The following is a 20,462-nucleotide window of genomic DNA, read 5'->3' as shown; positions in this document are numbered from 1 at the left end:
TTCTGCCTTCTCACCCACCCCTTCCCACCACCCCAACCCTCCTCACCTGCCTCCCCTATTTCCACCCTCCCTTGTTATTGTCCATGTGTCCTTCTTAGAATGTTATTCCATTTGTTCCTTCTTTGCAATGTTTACCCTCAGTTTTTTATAGTTCTGTCCACATATAAACTCTCATATCAATTAGCATTGGATAAATAATAGAAGTCTCTATAAAATGTGTTTAATACATAGACAAAAGATTCATACTAAGTTTTCATTACTTACAAAGGCCTAATTATTTTTCCTTAAAATTTTATGTGCATATATTTTATCCATCCAGCTGATAATGAGCTTCTAAAGGAGAGTGATTTTTGTCTACAGACTTTATGTTTTTCACATATTATCAGTATAAAGCTCTGAGCTTTATAAAGTTGGGAGCCAAGCATTAGGTTAAACTTGATTTATTCATTCTTCATTTTATTTGAAAAATATGAGCCCATGCTCATTTTTTCTAAATCCTGTGCAAGATGTGGAGTACACAATGATGTTCAAACTTAATATTGTTCTTGCTGTCATGGAGTTCACAATGCAGTAATGTAGAAAAATGAACAAATAATAGATTTATACATTCTTGCTGAATAAATGAAGTCTATCTAAACTCTGTGGCCAAGGCTATAACGTGAAAGTGAAAGAGCTGTCTGCCTGCAAACACAAAAAGTAACACTCGAAAGGGTCTCTCTTTTGAAATAGTACATCTCATTATAGAATAAAGAGAAAAACTAGAAACTGTTCAGATGGCAGCAGACATGCATCATGCATCTTTGTGGTTTTGGACTTTTTGGCTTCCTTAAACAAAAGACCACAAATCTTTTAACACCTTGAATAGTGTTAATCTTGGCAATTTATTCTGTTTTTCTCTACAGTGATCTTAATTTTTAGTTGAGCCCAGTGGATTTTCTGGAAACTATTTTGTACTGAACAACTGTCCAGTGAAAGTTGCTGTGCATGAGCCATCCTCCTGCTCTAGCTTGTTTTTCTAATGCCCGCTGGCCTTTAGTTTACAGTGATAACATGCCTTATGTACTTTGAGTGGTAACCATCACATGGTAACACATGCATCCACATTTGATTGCATTCGAGTTTGCAAGTGTCTACTTTTATATCAGAAAAAGACAGAAGAAATGAGGGGAAAGATGTTTGGAAGATTATCTAAGGGACTATCACAGCATCTCAGAGAAGAGACTGACGGCTAGACTCTAGGATAGCTGAGGCAGCCTACACCTAATCATTTTTCATGATCAAAATTTTCTCCAAATAACTAAAAATATTGTAATTTTATTGTGTATAGGTGTTCATGAAATGGAGTTAGGGAAGGCAGTATAAACTAGTAAGCAGTTTGAAGAAAGATTCCATAAGTATCAAAAAGTTTCCAAAGAAGTAATAAAACAACCTGCCTATTGTGAATGGATTTGAAAAAGCTCATAATTCATAACTCGATTATCCATTGCCCATAGGCTTAATAATGTAAAAATAAAGGTACAGAGAACTTAGAGAAGGATCTCTACTGGATCTAATTTATAAAGTTTTCTACACTATTTTTTAATAAAAGAGGCATGCACTTACTTCTCAGAAAATAAAATTTGTTGTGTTATCAACATGTACAAGAAAGAAAGCACGCCTTAGTGCTACAAAAATGAGTGGTCACTAGGACATAGCATGGCCTCCCATCTGCCTCTCTCACAGGCTAACATTTTCACCCCTGCAGTCAGGCCTCTGAATGTGGCAGAGGATTGCTACTAAAGGCGAGTATGTTTGGCTGAGAAGCAGAGTGACCTTCAGGCTATTATATTATTCACTAAAACTTAACATACATTTATATTAGTTACAAGTATTCACATTTGTTACATAAAGTAACAAATATATTGGAGGGTCTACTACGCACAAGAAAAGAAAGAACCATCTTGCAAAGTAGACATTACTTGAAGAAATGGAACTGAGAGATGAAGTTTGTTGGTGAGAATGAAATCCAAGCAGGAGCGGACTTCAAGGAGGACAGGCCAGTAGGAGGTATGACAGTTTTGGAGGGGGTAAACAGGCCTGGTAGGGGCTGATATTTTAGAAATTAGTTAATTTAATAACTCTGATTCTCAGTTTCCTCATCTCTAAAATGAGTGAAATAATGTTAATTATTTCATAGCTCTTTGTGAGGATTAATTAATGTATGTAAATAAAGCACATATAGTTCATGATGTGTAGTATGCACTATTTATTATTATTATATAAAGAAGCTGAAAACTCTCAGAAATACTATGACATTGCAACAGAAATCAAGATATAAGGAAGGCTCATAGTATACTTTGACATTCAGCTGACAGCTGCCTGGGAATATCAGCAAAATTATTGTTACATGTAGATATTGTTTGGGATCATTCCCATTTATGCTGAACTCCTCTGGCTCTTTGACTAGAAATTTTATTGAACTTTTAAGTTTCTCTCTTGAATTATGGTTATTTATGTAATTTTTAATTTCCATAAAAATAAGTTTATAGTGGGATCTTAAGGAGCTAAGGAGCTATGTTGAAGTAATTTTTCTACCTCCTACAGTAAGTAACCCAATAGCAGTAACCCAATGTTGGTTGTACAACTAAACATAGTAAAATTATTTCAATTGTTTTATTTGCTGATTTATAATCTGAATTATACCATCAGTTTTGTGAAGACATAGAGATTAGTATTTAAATCTATTATTCTGCACTATTTGATAACAATATATTTCCACTTCTGATGAAATCATGACATTGTAGATAAATAGAAAGTAGATAGATGATAGATAGATAGATAGATAGATAGATAAACAGATAGACAGATAAATGTGGTCTGTGTGTGGAGCAACAGCACCAATGTCCCCTGGAGCTTTTCAGAAACCACAGCTACTGAAGCAGGCTTTGCATTTTGACAAGGCCAAGGCTCTTCGTATATACATTTAAGCTTGAGAAACGCCATGTTATCATCTCCTTTATGTCCACATAACATTATCAATGAAAGAATGTACCATAATTATGATACTAATGATCATAATATTAACAAAAATGTAACTAACATTTAATAATCTTATAATTCCTATGATCTTATTCTTCCAGATAGTAAGTGAAGTCTTCTATAAACTACCTGTTATAATTCTATGAAGTGGCCATTACAGCATCTACTAAACTAAGATTCAGAAATTTTAAGTAATTTTCCCAAAGTCACAAATCTAGTAAATAAATCACAGACAAGATTTTTAAACTATGCCTGCCTCACTCCAAAGGCTCTGCTTAACATATCATTAATATATTTGTTTCCACATCCCATTTTCTGTGGTTTCCTTTCTATTTCATTAAGTTTATTTATACATGATCAACTTTTTAAGCCTCCCCAATAATTTTGGGAACCCAGTGTATTATAGATTAGTAACAGTAATATCCAAATATCATTCAAGAGAAATTATAATGAAGTAGCTCCAAAAATATTCAAGTACTAAAATGAGTCCGTTTTTTAAAAAATATTGTCGCAAGGCATGTAGCATAAAACTGCTATATGTAGGATATTTCTACTTAGAATTTCTATCTTGCATTTCTCAAGTGGAATAAGATTATTAAATGAAAAAATAATTATGTAAACAGCCTAAAAATTAAGAGTAAGAATTGTTATGTAAGGGGAAAAAATGAGCGCTATTATGCCACATGACTGACAGTGGTAAGAATCATGGGAATTCTACTTGGTGTTTAGTATTTAGTCTCATTCTGCAATATGATCAAACAGTGTGATATTATATACTGGGCATTGTAGGTCAATGAATCACCTCCTTAGGCTCAGAGATATGTAAAGACTTATGGTGTAGGGAAGTCTAGCAGATACTTTCACCTCTAGACCACATCTCTCCCAGCATCTCTTTTCCACTGGGAAGGTGCACATGAAAAGCAGTAACTTCAAACCCAGCAGTGAGTGTTGCCTCTGAGCAGCCAGACATTTTAAAGGAAAATTGGCTTCTAATAGGGTAGTGTGGTGACCTTGGTCTTTTTGTTGGAGAGAAGTATTCTCTAGCCTTGCTGTATTTTTCCCACAGCACCCTTGTGTTGCTATTCCTGTATTCCTGGTTATCGCATGCCCTTTCTGAGAAAACTGTAGAAAGCCCCCAAAGGAGACTGAGAAAAACACAAAATATGCTCAGAGCAGCAGAAGTCCATCTTATTAGTTAATATTTTCATATGAAATTCAATCTTTAAATAAAGACACTGCCATTTACCACCTAGAGCACACAGAATCTTAAAAAGCAGAAAGGCCTTAAAAGACCTAAAAGATGGGATTTGTCAAAGCTGCCTTATCAGAGATGAAGGTGATAAGATCTGAACACAGGACAGGACTCGCCTGAGGTCACCTAGCTAACTGAGCAACAGCAGAATTTTTTCCCCTCTATAACATGTATTATTTCTTTTTAATCATCTCAGTGTATTTCTGGTCTATAGGGGGAACACAATCTCCAATCCACAGGCCTCATTTTCTCTGTGAATTCCTTTTATATCTCCAGCTTTTTAATACCATTTTGGAGTATTACAGAAAATGATTAGCATCATTTCAATGAATATTTTGAGATATACTTGAAAAATTACATAAAAATCAATGATTTAGGAACCTCAGAAATTAAAAAATAAATGCCAGATAAAGTAAAATTATAATTAAATTTCCATGTGACATAAATGGCAATTTATATAGTTATACTTTGCATATTTGCATATACAACAATTGAAAAAATTTCAATACATAAAATGTAAATACATAAAGATGAAGAATTTTAAAAAAGTGAAAATCAGGCCAAAAACTAGCACTGTGTCATCCTCAGACCATAAAATGACTTTCACCCTGAAGAAACAGGAGAACTTGAACATGGGAAGAGCAGTCAGCTAGCCATACTGGTAACTGGACATATTTCAAAAGGCTTTTAGAGAGGATGGAAATGTTCTATTATGTATTCAGTAAAGTGCTCCTGTGGTGTTTCTTGACAATCAGCTATTTTTAAAATTCCCATAGTCTGTCTCTAGATGACAGACAAAGCTGCATAAATATGGGGGGAAGTATGTAAGCCTTACAAAGGTGGTAAATACAATTGTTTTCAACTGTAGATGTTTGTAAGCACACATTCACTAATACATGTTGACGTGTATTTAATTTCTTTCTCACCTACCCCTGTCAAAGTGGCTGAGGCAATCCTTCACAAGAAGATCAATCTTTTTATTTCAGGAAAAGTTTTTTTCACATAATACTCTAACATTTTATTTTATTTGAAAAATAGTTCCATGATATGTACACATTTACTAGAACTCTAGCTGTGTATAAAATTAAAATGTATATTATTTTAAAGATGATAATTATTTATAAATATTTTAAAGTTTTGAACTATTAATTACTATTATTTTATCCATAAAGATTTATTTCTACATTTTTTGTTTGGAATGCATTATCTTAGTTTAACTTTTAGTACCTTAATTTCAATATAATTTTAATTGAGTTATATGTAAAATTATAATAATGAAAAGTAAAAATATAAACAAATTGTAAATAAAATATTATTTAGAACTAAGATTAAGGATTAAATAAAATGGCTAAAGTAATCAGAATTACTTTAATAAACAAGGTATTACCCTAATGGGAACATTCTTTTGGCCTGCTAGATGATTTTCACAGGTGTCTATAGTTTCTGAGCCTCAGTTTGAGATGAGTTTCCTCATCTCTGTAGTGCAAAGATTGGACTAGGTACTATTTTATGTTCTATTGAATTCTGTGAAGCTATTTAATAAAATTGTGTTTATACTTCTCCACTGTATTTCATACAATAGAACTGTCTTCATTGCTACCATCAGTCCCTTCGCATGGATGCAGAGCAGAGCCTCTTCAACTTTCCCAGAGAATTCAGAAACCCCCTGCCGTCCCACCATAGTCCCACGCAGATTCTCAGCCCCAAACTTTAAGTGCACTTGTTGCCATCTCTTCCTTCACAACCTTCTTATGCATATTCAATCTGTGGCCCTACCATTTCAAATTTGAAAAAGTGTGCCTAATGCATCCATTCAGTTCTATTTCCATAGTAAGCACTCTAGTTCAAACCACTGTCTACTTCTAAATTCAATACTCCAGTGGGTCTGTAATGTATCTACATATTTCCACTTTTTCTCCACCATCTATTCTCTAGATGGCAAAGAGTAATCATTTAAGAAAAATGGGAGGGTAATTACATGATGTCACTGTTTTGGTTAAGCATTTCAGAAGTTTCCTGATGCTTGTGGAAGAAAACCCACACCTTACAGCAGAGCCCCTAGCCCTAACCATGCCTACAACCTCATGGCATGCCTCCTTCCTGCTTTATTTTCCTCCAGTTACCCACACAGAAATATCCTCCCGTCACGGAACCTTGGCATCCATTTTTCTCATTCCCTGGAATTCTCATGTCATCTTTTCCTCTTTCAGTCCTCAGCGTACATATTATTTCCTCAAAGTAGCCTTTCTTGGTCCTACTTTATTTCACTCCATTTTTAACTGCCTATCCTTCACTGTACTTATTTTGACAGGTAAACAACTTGCCTATTTGTGTGATTCCTGGTTTTCACTTAGGAGAGCCTTTTTAATGACATTTCAATATGTCAGGGCTCTATCCCTTTGTCGTCAACACTTAATCACCAGCACTTGGCCCAGAATCTGGAACAATAAATGCTTATTGACTAGACAATGAGCATCACAAAGATAAAATCAAAAAAGCCTTGGGGAATTGCAGGCATATTCTTTTATACTCTTAGGCTAAAGCTGAAAATAGATTCAGGCTATGTAAGAAAAAATCCAATTATATTAGTACAAAAGAGAACTCTTTTTAAATCCATATTCCAGGTTTGATTGGGTTACCTAAGCATGTGAAATGGAAGTTAGGATACAAGAAGATTATTAGGAAGTGTCCTCGAGATTAAAATCTGTAAAAGGAAAAAAAAAACAAAAGAAATAATATTGGACAGAGGGAGAAGATGAGGAATGATGAAATCCCAACAAAGCCCCCAACCAAATTTACAGGAACTTCTGGAGCTGAAATGACTTTCATAGGTGTTCAAACTGGAGCTAGAGGAGTGGGCCTTTATACCCTACACATGGATCAGTCATTGGATGAAGAATGTTCTGTGAAAAACAACTGTGGGTGAGGTGGCAGCTCTCTGTAAAAAATTAAATTCTAGAGGAATGCTGACAGATGAGGGTTTTCTGTCTACAACACTCTCAGGAGCTGGGAAGGTAAGTCCTTTATCCATGAAGGGCATCAATGCAGAATATCAAAATTCAGTATAATCAATATACTTTACCTATATTTGTCATAATTAAATCAGAATTATTGTGTGTTTTTTTCTACCAGTCATATTAGCTCACAAGTACGACATTTGAAAAACAACAAAGTGGTAGACAAAATTCTGGGTAATAGTAGGAAAAAACCTTAACATACTCCTGTAGTTGTCATAAAACATTTAGATAATAAATCTAGATCTCTTTGCCCATCTACAAAGTCTAAGAACTCAGTCAAGCTGAAGTTTAGTTCCTTGAAGATCTATTTTTAAAATACTATTACAGACAGATATCTGTTTGAGATAAATTACCTTTTTAATTATTTTATTGTACATGTAGCAAGCCATCAACTACTAAATGGGAGGAGAATTCTTGAGGAGATGGCAATATTTCTTATGTGTAGAGCATCTTTCTCTGAGTAGCACCAAAGTGAAATAAAGTCTTGACCAAGTCAAGAAAACAAACTTAATCAGAAACAAGGAAAGAAAATAACCTCATATAAACTCCCAAAATAGTGACCAAATACAATCAACTTGGGACAAATGCGAGAATAAAAGTTGGATACTGAAAACTTCCCTTGCCACCTCATTCTTTTCCTAGATGTCTTCATTGTTTCTAAAAATTCTTTCTCTAACCTTGACATATATTTACCAGAATTTTTTACAGTAATTGCTTCTTAGGCTTCATCTCAGTATCCTTATTGCCAAGACAAGTGAAAAGTTTTAATCTAAGAGCAAAATATTGTATGCCTAATGCCATTGTCCTTTATGAATTCCCAGGTCATAGACAATCACTGGTCAATAAGAATAAAAATCAGAAAATAAATCACCCACGTAGACTTTCCCTTCTAAAGTCCACTTGAGGATGAAAAACAAACCAAAATGAAGAACTAACAAATAATTGTGTTAGGGTAAAAGTATTGATATTAACATTATCTTAGTAAATAATATTGCCTTTAAAAAATAGTGCACTTAGAGAAATAAAACAGGATGTAGTTTAACATGTCAATAATCTATGGTTAAGATTTCAATATCTTTACCCCCGAGGAATGACCAAAAAGAGGTATATGTGGTGTGAAAGTGTTCTTTATTTTAAAAAATATTATTTAATTCTTATATTAACATTTTAGACATAAATGTTCAAATATACAAGTATAAAGTTAATCAAAATTATTTTTAAATCTTATTTTCTCTCAAATTATTTGAAAATGACAAAATATTGCATAGCAATATAACAATAGCATAGAATCAAAACAGAAAGCAAGCATTAAAAATAGAAAAAGTGCCCTGGCTGGCATAGCTCCATGGATTGAGTGTGGCCCTACAAACCAAAGGGTCACTAGTTCGATTCCTAGTCAGGGCACATGCCTGGGTTGCAGGCCAATTCCCCAGTGGGGAGCACTTGAGAGGCAACCATACATTGATGTTTCTCTCCCTCTCTTTCACCTTCCCTTCTCCTCTCTCTAAAAATAAGTAAAATCTTTAAAAAAGAGAAAATGTAATGCCATAAATTTGACAAAACTACTTATAACAAAAAAAATGGAAAGAAAACTTACTTGTAAAAAGAGACATAATTAATGTGTTATAAAAATATCACCCAAAATGACTATACCCTATAAAACCAATAAGAGTAACAAAAGCAAAAACTAAGATGATAGGTAAAGATATAACCTGGGAAATACACAAAGGAAGAAATAGGGGTTGAAATGATAGTCTCAAAAGATAAAATCCATAATACATAATAATTTTGTATGTTTATGTTCCAAATAAGACAGCATTGAAATACATAAAGGAAACATTTCGAAAACACAAGGAGAGATAAAGAAATGTGATACTATAGACAGACTTGGCCTAACTCACTGACAGATAAGACTAAGTGAGATAGAGAGGACCCCTAAATAATAACATCAGTAAGCAAAATCAAATAGCTCTGTACTAAGCCCTGTGTGTTATAGGACCTACATTTTTTTTCTGAGTACAATAGCATAATTATAAAAATTACCCCTATGTTGGGCCACAAAGAAGCCTTTAATATGTTCCCTGAATAAGCAAACACACATGTAAAACATGTAGAATTATGGTACAATCATTAAGAGGATATTTCTGTTTGTGTCCACAATTTACGTAGGAGGAGACAGCCTTCTAAGGCTAAAATGCTTTACCCCTTTGAGGGTTACAATTGTGGTAACTTACTTGATGCCCAGCCAAGGCCAAATGGGAAGAAAAGGCAGTGAGGCTTCTTAAAAAATAAGAAGATTCATTGTGAGAATAAGAAAAGAATGAGTTCACTGATGGCTTCTCTGCCTCAAAACCTAGATGGAGAGAACATTCTCCATTTGATGAAAGTAAAGCAACTGACACCACAATCTCTTCTAATCCAAACATCCTACTGGCAAGAGTGTATGCCTGAGAAATAGAGTTCACGTGAATTCAAAGAGTTTAAATTAGTTAATGCTGGGAGCTCAGCTGTGGTATTGAGCTCCCTTTTCATTAAACATAATGGAGACTGGGGAGTGATAGTGGTGGGGGAAGTGGAGACAACTGTGCTTGAACAGCAATAAAAAAATATAGGTAAAAAATAAATAAGGTATCTTTTAAAAACAAAAAAATACATAAATATACATAACAGTGGAGGAAGGAACATTCTTTGTTTTCTAGAAACAACTGTACCAAGGCAAAAACACTGGACAATAGTATGTAAAGTTACAAGGCGCAGTCATTGTGTGCAGCCCCCAATGGCCCACCTCTTCCAACTCAGTTTTCATAGGCATCAACATCAAGACTTTATTTTTCTGATGGCTGCTCTAGCAATTTGTGGAAATTATGAGTGCCATGCCTATGTGGGAAAAATTATTTTTAAAACCATGTTTATTACTAGGAAAATTGAGTCTCATTTTTCAAAATTATGCACCACAACAGAAAATCATTAATAATCTGTCTTTTATACTTTACGAAAAGACATTGACAGAAAGTAAGGTAAACAGTTTTTATTGGAATTGAGAAAAAAATAAAACTTATTTTTTTAGACATTAACCAAAAATAAATTGGGAGAGAAAATGTTACTGTTAGTTTTTAGTTAAATCATAGTGGTTCTGAATACTCACTTTTAACAGAGAAAAGTCAGTGCATGAATATCAAAGGAATTTATTAAGCAAATGTCGGTTTAATTGAATTCCAGAATATCTTCATGAGCTTCACTTTATAGGGCAGAAAACCTTAGTATTTGGAGGGCATGCTGATGCATGAGAGGAGCAGGAGGAATGCAGTAAGGGATTAAGAATGTATACCAGTAGGAATTTAGTATTTATTTTAATATTGAAAAACAAAACTGTTGATAATTTGCAAATGATTCATTCATCTATTAAAATCATGTTTTATTTAAAGACATCTTCTCAGTAGTTTATCATGGCTCAGAAGCCTTGATCGTAGGTAGAATTATTAACTCTCCTTGGTAATCTCACAATAACCTCTACAGGCATGTTTTGTATTACCTATAATAGTGTGTAATTCTTTTTAAATACACCTGTTTACCCATCAACTGTATTATAAGCTCCATATGAATTTTTCCATCTAGAGTGCTTAATAAAATATCAAAGAATGAACGAATGATTTTACCTAACTTCCTTGATTCCCATTTCTCCCATCACAAATATACAAAGATTGTGTATGTACACAATAACTTAAAAGTCTGCAGTTCAGAATTTTATTTTATAAATTAATGTGTTGCTACATGAAACACAATTCTTAACATGTCTATCAGTGTCTCTTCCTTAACAAAATAGCAAGTAAATGACAAAGGGTGCCCTGACTCAATTTAGCATTGAGATTCTTTGAATTGTGATGAGTAGAATCTAGAGAGGAAACAACTCTCTAGAGGAAAGCCATATATAATCACAGATTAACAAGAGGTGGGCCCAAATTCAACTTAAAGGAATAGTGCTCCTTGTTTTATAAAAAGTTCATAAATTAATTCCTTTATGATCTATTATTTTAGAAGAAACTGGAGTACCCTGATTGCAGATACTTAGTCTGAAAATGTAGCTATTAAAGGCCAATCAAATGGTTGTGCAATTGTTTTAGCTGATCTATGGGTTCTGAAGATATTGTAGCTGCACTGGGGGAAATGTTCTAAACTGATATGGGATCAGACACAAAAAACATGAGTGTAGATAGATGGTTGCTCCTTGTTTTCAAGACTTCACCTTGTGAAGTTACCCATAAGAGATAAGGAACCAAGAGACAGGAGACTGTAAAAAAGACACATAGCATTGATCTTTATTCTCAGGTAGAGACTGTAAGAAAACAGAAGCCACCAGTGTAAATCTCAGCCAGGCCTTCACAGATGATGTCCTAAGTGTGTTTTCATCAGGTGAATGTGACTTTTCATAGGTTTGTCCTGTTGGCAGTTGGGATACACTACCACAGTGAGCAGGATATGGTGGTGGGATAGTGGAGTGAGATTTCTTTTAAAGAACATTCATACCCCTTTTAAACTCAACTTGAGAAAAGACAGATCCCCATATAGGAGATGAGAATAGGGAAGGAAGGACTTGGAAGAACAGGTTTTTAACTTCATGTGAATTCACGTTGTAATGCTTCAAGTATTCAAGCCCTCTAGTGGGTGGAGTTAACCTACACCCTGGCAAATGGAGCAATTGTTTAATTAGGTACACAGGTTTGTTATTAAGCATTCTCTGATCTCACTTAATGGGTACTATACTCTTATTAAATAACAGCCTCAGTGCAGTGTATACCTTCCTGCTAAGCTTTGTTCACAGCTTAGTTTGAGAGACTGCTTTACTGAATATTTTGGACTGTAAGACACACCAGACCATAAGACACACCTAGGTTTTAGAGGAGGAGAATAGGAAAAATAAATTTTGAAGCAAAAAAATGTGGTAAAATATTTAATAACATAAATAACATAGGTGGCTACCCCCCCACAGTGAACCAGGTAAGCTACATTCAGACTATAAGATGCACCCCCATTTTCCTCCCAAATTTGGTGGGAAAAAAAGTGCATCTTACAGTCCAAAAAATATGGTACATTAATGTCTCAGTCCTCATTCAGACTGTAACCAACATGATCGCAGGCATCATTTGTTTTGCATATCATTATATGTCTGGTTCTGACCACATAATAGATTCTCAGTAAATATTTGAAGATACATTGCCACATAATAATATCATAAAACATCAAGAATTTTGTAGATAATTTTCAGAGAAAAAAGTGAAACCTGAAACACTTAAAAAATTCCCATAGCTACCTAATTAATGTGTTATACTTTGATTATTTGCTTGATGAACTATATTTGCAAGGAATACTTGTAATTAGCAAAAGGTTTTCATAAATATCTATTAACTGCAAATTTCAGTAACAACGTTGTATCTTTTAAGACCTTCCCATTATAGACCAGATATTTTAAATTTAATTGTTTTGCCCATAACTTTGTATCAAACAGGTTATATTGGATCACACTTTTATTTACCTGTTTTTTGCTACCATAGAGAGAAACATCAATTTTAAAAGGCTAAAATTAATACATTAATACTATTTCTTTAAAAGTGGCAATATTTCCTGAGAACCAAAGGGTTGCTGGTTTGATTCCCAGTCAGGGCACATGCCTGAGTTTCAAGTCAAGTCGTGCCCCCCATAGGGGGCATGTGAAAGGCAACCATACATTGATATTTCTCTCCCTTCTCTTTCTCCTTCCCTTCCCCTTTCTCTAGAAATAAATATTTTTTTAAAAATAGCAATATTTTAATAACATTAAAATAAGAGACTATAACATTAGTAAGAGACCTTATTAAGGAACTCTACTATTTTGAGATAATAAAAAATTAAGTATCTATCCCTCTCATTTTACAATAAACAGAATAGAAAATAAGCAAATATGATACTGAAAGATTATTGCATTTTTTATGAAGGTATCAATCAATCTCAGAAAGTTGCTGAATGAATTCTGTTACTAAGTTAGTATGAGCTGATTAACTTAGTCATTCATTTATCCTTTTATCAAATATGTTTTTAATTTTTTAACTAATTTGTTTTTTATGGAGAGAGGAAGGGAGGGAGAAAGAGAGGGAGAGAAACAGCTCAGTTGCCTCTCTCATGCACCCAGACAGGGAACTGGTGCATAATGTCATTGAACTCCACTTTTTCATGTATAAGCAATGTTAAAAATACCTGTGCTTTAGTTTGTGGTGAAGAGTAGATGAACTACATGTAAAATTCTAAATCCTCTAACTTAACATATGGAATTATCTTGATAATTATTACTTTTTTTTCTGGTTGCTCATGACTGCATAATAGCCACACTAATCTCAGTGGCATAAAATAGCAAACATTGGTTGATCCTCAGGGTTCTGAGACTCAGGAGTATGAACAGGACACAGAGAAGAAGGCTTGTCTCTACCCACAAAATCTGGGATCTCAACTGGGAAAACCCAAGTAGCCAGAATCATCTAGTGACTTCATTCACTTGTTTTACAGCCAAGTTGGAATCACTCAAAACTGGATCAACTGGAGAACCAATATGTGTTTTGTTCACATGGTCTGTGCTTCCCATAATGTGACATTGGATCCCAAGAATGCACACATATGACAATACATTCCAAGAACAAGCATTCCAGGAGAATCAGGTAGAAGCTGCAGCCATTTTTGACCTAGCCCCAGAAGACACATGGTAACACCTACTTCTGAATTGTTACAAGTTCACCAAGACTTCCATGGGTAGGGAATATATACCCTACTTATCAGTGAGAAAAGTTTCAAGGAATTTGTGCCCAATTTATATTGCTGTCACAGTTCCCATTCTCCAGTATAGGTTAAACAAGCTGATTGTTGTCGGTGCTTGCTGAAATTGTAATGGGTACAGAGTGGGGGTCCCCTGAAAATGACAGAGCATATTTCCCACAACCCTTAATTGGGGGAAGGACGAAGTGGATAGTACAGAGTTTAAGATACTTTGCATAACGATGGCAAGATAATAGCTGTGCTTTTCCTGGAGGGAAGAGGACTGCTTCCTAGAGCAGGAAAGGTATACATGACTTTAAAAAAGTGTATAGTTACTCATGACATAGCCAGAGGAGGTGGATACCCACCCTAAATGTCCAGGCATTGCTGGGAACTTTTTCCCTGACTAAAAATGGCAGTCAAAAGAAGACAAAATATACTGAGGAACTGGAAAAATGGTGGACACTAACATGTCATAGGAGGGGCCAGATATGAGGCCACGCAGGAATTTCTGGGCTGAGCATTTAAATAAGGGCAGGCTGAAAGGGCGTAGGAGGAGAGAGTCTGCCATGAGGTCTGGTGTGTAGGAGAGAGGGTCCACCATAAAGAGGTCCCAAATGAGTGAGAGAGACATGGGGGTCTGCCACGAGGCCTGGGGGGTACAGGAGAATCCACCATGAAGAGAAGTGGTCCAGAGTCAGTAAGAGCATGTCACAAGGTCTGGAGTAAAAAAGAGGAGGCCTGCTGGAAAGCCTGCCTGGAGAAGAATGTGGCAGAGCTGATGGAGCTGCAGGGAACTAAGTACAGATCCTGGAAGGTGCTTGGAGCTGAACTGTGACTGGGAATGTTGAGTTGCAGACCTCTATTTCTCTGAAGGAGGTACAGAAAAGTCACTATCTTAGGGCTGTACCTCCTTGTACCCTGCCATGACCCAGTGTCACATGGCATATATTTTCCTGAACCACTGCATGAAGGCTGAGACAGCTCACCCCAAATCCTGAAGGAGAGAGCTGCTGTGAGAAGATGGTGACTGAAAAGCACAAGTGCACATTCCAGAGGGGATGGCAAGCTGTTTGCATGGACAACTTAAGAACAGATGAGGATATGGGGAACTTCTGGGCATGGTTTTTGCTGGTAGCCTTTTGGAGAACAAGGGAAGTGCTGGTTCTTGTGGAAAAGGAGGGCTCTGTATAGGCATGCTCTCAGCACCACCCGCCCCCCCGGCCCTAAGGTTGGAACCCTATTAATAAAAATCTATTTCCTTCAACATTAATGGTTGGATCATATGTCAGGGCACCACATGGCTGAGCCCCAGTTTGCTCAGTTACAGAATCACTGCCTACAAGTATTCTGCAACCAGGTGAGGACAACTTCTCAGGTCACACCTAATAGCAGTCCTTGAAAATGTGATTTGTGATCCTGAGCCAGTTAGAAGTGAATGCAAGCTGCTTTAAAAATGGACTTATTTAGTTTTTAAATGGCAATGTTTTAATTTAATTTTTTTTCTGTAATTGTTCTTTAATTCCATTTTTCTGTGATTTTACACAGTGAAAATTATGTGTCATTCACAGTTTATATACTATAGATAGGGACTTTTGTAATAATGACCATGTGTACTTTTATGAATAAGAACTTGTAAGAAATTGAATACTGAACTCAGAATTTCACTGAGTTTTCAAAAAATGTCCAATATGTTAGAAAGCTAAATTTATGCTAAACATGGAAGAAATTTCCAAATTTTAACAATTCAGTTAGCACAGTAAGATTATGAATTCCATGTAATACATGTAAATATTTTTCATTTCTTAGAGAATATATATGACTTTCACCATAACCAGTGTGGCTCATTTGGTTGGGCATTGTCCTAAAATGTGATAGGTTGCTAGTTCAATTTCTGGTCAGGGCACATGCCTAGATTGTGGGTTCAGTCCCTGATTAGGGTATACACGAAAGGCAACTGATCAATATTTCTTTCTCACATTGATGTTCCCTCCCGCTCTTTCTTCCTCCCTTCCCCTCTGTCTAAACATACATACATACATACATTTTAAAAAGAAAGGAAATATAAGGATTTTATATTTTGAAATAGTTACTAAAGTTATAGTTGTATAAAATCCTTACAGTATGCATTTTATAAAGTATAGTTTGAGAATTGTTAATATTAGCAATTAACCTCATTAATATTAACCTCATTATTTTGAACTACTTTCATTTTCTGTTGTGGTAAACTAGATGACTTCTTCTGAAAGGCACATGGGTGTGAAAAAGGCTACTTCTGCCTTCTTCTCTAGTGTAAGGAGAAGGCTCAAATGATGAGGGTGAGTCTGTTGGGTGGCTGAGACTACCTGAGACTTGGAATCTAAAGCTGCTGCCATACGATACAGTACCAGCTAAAGAATCCCTTCTCATGACTCAAGTCTTACTCAATTTTTTAAATCTCTATGTTTTGTGCCTTTTAAAAGGGTGGTTGTCAATTCTGATATACTGGTAAAAAGCTGTTCTCTTTTTCAAGGACTACAGTTTTCTGACAATTTAGTCATGTAGGCAGCATGAGACTGATGAAATTTTCTAACATGACTTAACTAATCATGGCTTTCCTTTGATCATTAGCTTCTAAGAGCAACGGTACTCTTTATTTTGATTAGAATGTCATATTAACATGCTAAAATGTCCAGCAGCTAATCACTTTGTTGTAGAACTTTGTTGCTGAAGGTGAGAGGGGTAAGCAGAGGAGAGTGGTGAAGGGTGCCTGGACCTTAATTAGCTACTAAAGATATTAAAACCACAAAAAATCTTTCCTTTTTAAGATTTCCTTTTCTAAGATTCAGTGCCTGCTCTTCAGTGTAGTTGGGTGAGAGTGGGGAACAGGTTTGGAAAGTTACCTACTTGCAGATAAATCTAAAACCCTGCAGAAGCTAATTTTATATATCTCAGGTAAACTTTTAAGTTTGAGAGCAGGAAAAGACAACATCAGACCCTAAAGGTAGAAAGATTATTTTAGAAGCATTGTGTAGTATGTACTGAAGGGAGTTTGGGATGTAGGGAAGGAAATGATTAAGAGGTTTCTAAATTTGTCCTAGGATGGAGTAATATAAATGACAATCAAGAGTATGGAACTAGAAGTAAAGCCTTGAAATGAAAACAGTTTAAGCCCTTGGTAGTATTTGAGAACTGGTTATAGAAGGTAATTTTGAAATATTAGACATACAAAGAACTAAGTTTTCCAAAAATGAATTGGACTAAAGATGAAAAAAGATGGAAAGAGATAAAATTTAGACTTTGAAGACTAGAAATTTCTAGTTTTATATCTCACCAAATATGTCATCTCAAAAAAGAAAATTATATCATGGAACAAATGAATTTTAAAAAGATTTTCAGAATATACAGATTAGAAAGAGATCTGAAAGATGTTAAGGTTGCATGAAACACACAGCCAGATGTGGTGGTCCTGAAGGACGAAAAATAAGGGAGAGGAGAAAAGAGAGCTCCAGACAGAGGAAATAAGACACACGATCCAGGGACAGGTACCACAGCACAAGGTGAGACTGGGGAGGCTTGTCCCTACGATAAACAGTGATGCCTTTACCCTCCTAGTAAGGGGAAGCCACTGAAGAATTTTGAAGCAGCCATCTCTTTCAGAGGGTGAACAGACCATAAGGAGACCAAAAATGATACTGAGCAACGTAAGAGACTGACTCCCAGTGGTACTCTTGCCACAGTGTAAGGTGAAGGAGAAGCAGATGAAGAACTATCAACCTCCATGGACAAAAAGATAATGCAAAATTTATCACTTACATTACTGTAGCTTTCACCATTGTCAGGGATAATTGAACATTATAATAGTCTCAGTGATAGTGTTCAATGTCCAACTTTACATTGTTATAATAATAAAAACAACAATAGTAGCCCTGGCTCACGTGGCTCAGTGGATTGAGTGCCTGCTGAGAACCAAAAGGTCACTGGTTCTCATCAGGGCACATGCCTAGGTTTCAGGCCAGGTCCCTGGCTGGGGGCATTGCAAGAGGCAACCAATCTGTGAGATCCATGTATCTCTTGCATGTTGATGCTTCTTTTCCTCTCTTTCTCCCGCCTTCCCTTTTCTCTAAAAGTAAATAAATAAAATCTTAAAAACAATAGCAATAACAATTACAACTCCATTTATTGAGCAAACACTGTCCAAGATTTATCTAAGTACTTTACATTTCTGTTTTATACCAAGAGAGGGGGGTGAATTTTACTACCTCAGTTTTATAACTGAGGCTAGTGAGGCTCAGAGAGGTATAGAAACTTGGTCAATGTCACACAGATAAAAAGTTGAACAATCTAGGCCCCTCTGAATTACAGGCCCAACTTTTAACAATTGATAACTGTTCCTTGCTGTAAGATTGGCACTATTCTTTCTCCTCAATTGCATCATTCCCCTGCTCTTTTCCAACTCACTTATTTAGCAGATGTCAATTTTTAAAGTTTACAATTTAGCTTATATCTTATTGATTGCTTTTTAGGTTACCTCTTACCTAGGGACCTGTGGAGAAGTTCCTTAATTTATTGGCAACATATTAAACTATAGTTTGTATTCAGTTTCCACTCATAAAATGTTTTCTTAAAGTCAACAAGTCCCATTCCAAGTGATTGATCCCTATAAAATTAAGATAAAGAGCTGAGTCTGGTATGCTCATATATTCATGTCTTTTTCCTTACACATTGATTTTTTGAAAATCTTAGAATCCATCTACTTCTGGGCCTAAAGAAGTGTACCCATTAACAACAAATTCTACACTGTACATTTTTAATTTAATCTTATATGTTCATACACCATGATATGTATTTAGGTAGATAAAAGGTAAAGATAAATTTAGCTGTAATAGCTTTTTTGTTTATTAGCATTTATTATTGAAGCCTTCCTAGTCTGAAAATGATCTGAAATGGCAAATGAGTCATTTACTTTAAAAGCATAGCCTAGCTTAGCAATAAATAAGGGCATCCTAACATTATTTTAGTAAAGTCTTATGACTGCAAAATCACTGTTTAAAAAAAAGAAAGATGAAGAATACAATGTCATGTTAAATTTATCTTTGTGTACTTTCTAATGGCTTAATTTATTTAGCAGGTACTAATCAAATTGTACTGGGAGTAGAAATTTTACTCAAATAGACTGGGGCCTATTGAGGGTTACCATTTTAATCTGAAAAATAGAAACTGTTTCCAAAAAAACTGAAAAAAAAATGAGAGGTGCTTTTTTTTCTCACATGAAATTTAGTAGTAATTTTCCATTATACATACAATTTGGGAATCAGTCAACTTTTAAATATAGTCTTTGTCTTGGTTGCTTGGACCATAGCACATATTGACTAGCCCAAAGCAGGGTTCCTTCAGTTCATCTGTACTCAAAGCTTCCACATGGTTGTTTTCAAATCCCTATAATATTACAATGTGCAAATTCCAATGCTCACATATATACATACATACCTCAGATGATATCTGTGTTGAGGAAAGATTGCTGCCAGAAAAAGGGAAAAGTTATATAAAGATATTTTAGATATTCTTTTTAGGTAGACCTCTAAAAAGTATTAACTACACAAAATTTTCAAAGTTACTTCATAGGTTCACAAGGCAAACACCCCACAAAGTATAATATCTATGTAATGTAGGCAGCTGTATACAATTACGATCTGTGAAATTTACTCACAGGAGTTTAATTCTATTGTAAGGAGTAAAATTTCTAATATTTTCCTAGGAAGCAGTGTTTTAAAAATGCACATAAATAACTTTGTTAAAATCTGGAATAAATTTATGGTTATAACTTTGACCAAAACACTTAAATGATGTGTGTTAGTATGTTATATAATATTTTAAATGTAGGAAATTACCTATATGGGCTCATATTAAAATCTTCCAAAGAATCAAGCTTACATTTGTGAAAGGAAAGTAACAGATAATGTTCTATATTGTTTATCCAATGCCAGACACTGGTCAAAATATTTAGATATGTTATTTTTAAAAAATTTTATTGAATTTATTGGAGTGACAATGGTTAATAAAATCATATAGTCAAGTCTCCTTCCTTCACCATTTACCACCCTGCCTTTACCCTCTTCTACCTCCCCACACTCCTTTTGCCTTTGGTAATAACCATACTGTTACATGTCTATGGGTTTGGGGGTGGTTTTTCCCCCTTAATCACCTTTTTCACTGAGACCCCCCAAACCCCTCCCCTCTGACATGTCAGTCAGCTCTCTGTATCAATGTCTTTTTATATTATGTTAGTTTGTTTTTATTAGATTCTACATATGAGTGAAATCATATGGTACATATCTTTCTTTGACTGCCTTATTTCATTTAGCATAATACTCTCCAGGTCCATCCATGCTGCCACAAAAGGTAAGATTTCATTCTTT

The sequence above is a fragment of the Phyllostomus hastatus genome, unplaced genomic scaffold, assembly GCF_019186645.2.
Source record: "Phyllostomus hastatus isolate PE091 unplaced genomic scaffold, TTU_PhHast_1.1 phas_contig_86, whole genome shotgun sequence".
Taxonomy (NCBI): domain Eukaryota; kingdom Metazoa; phylum Chordata; class Mammalia; order Chiroptera; family Phyllostomidae; genus Phyllostomus; species Phyllostomus hastatus.
Note: the sequence above shows the minus strand (reverse complement) of the source record.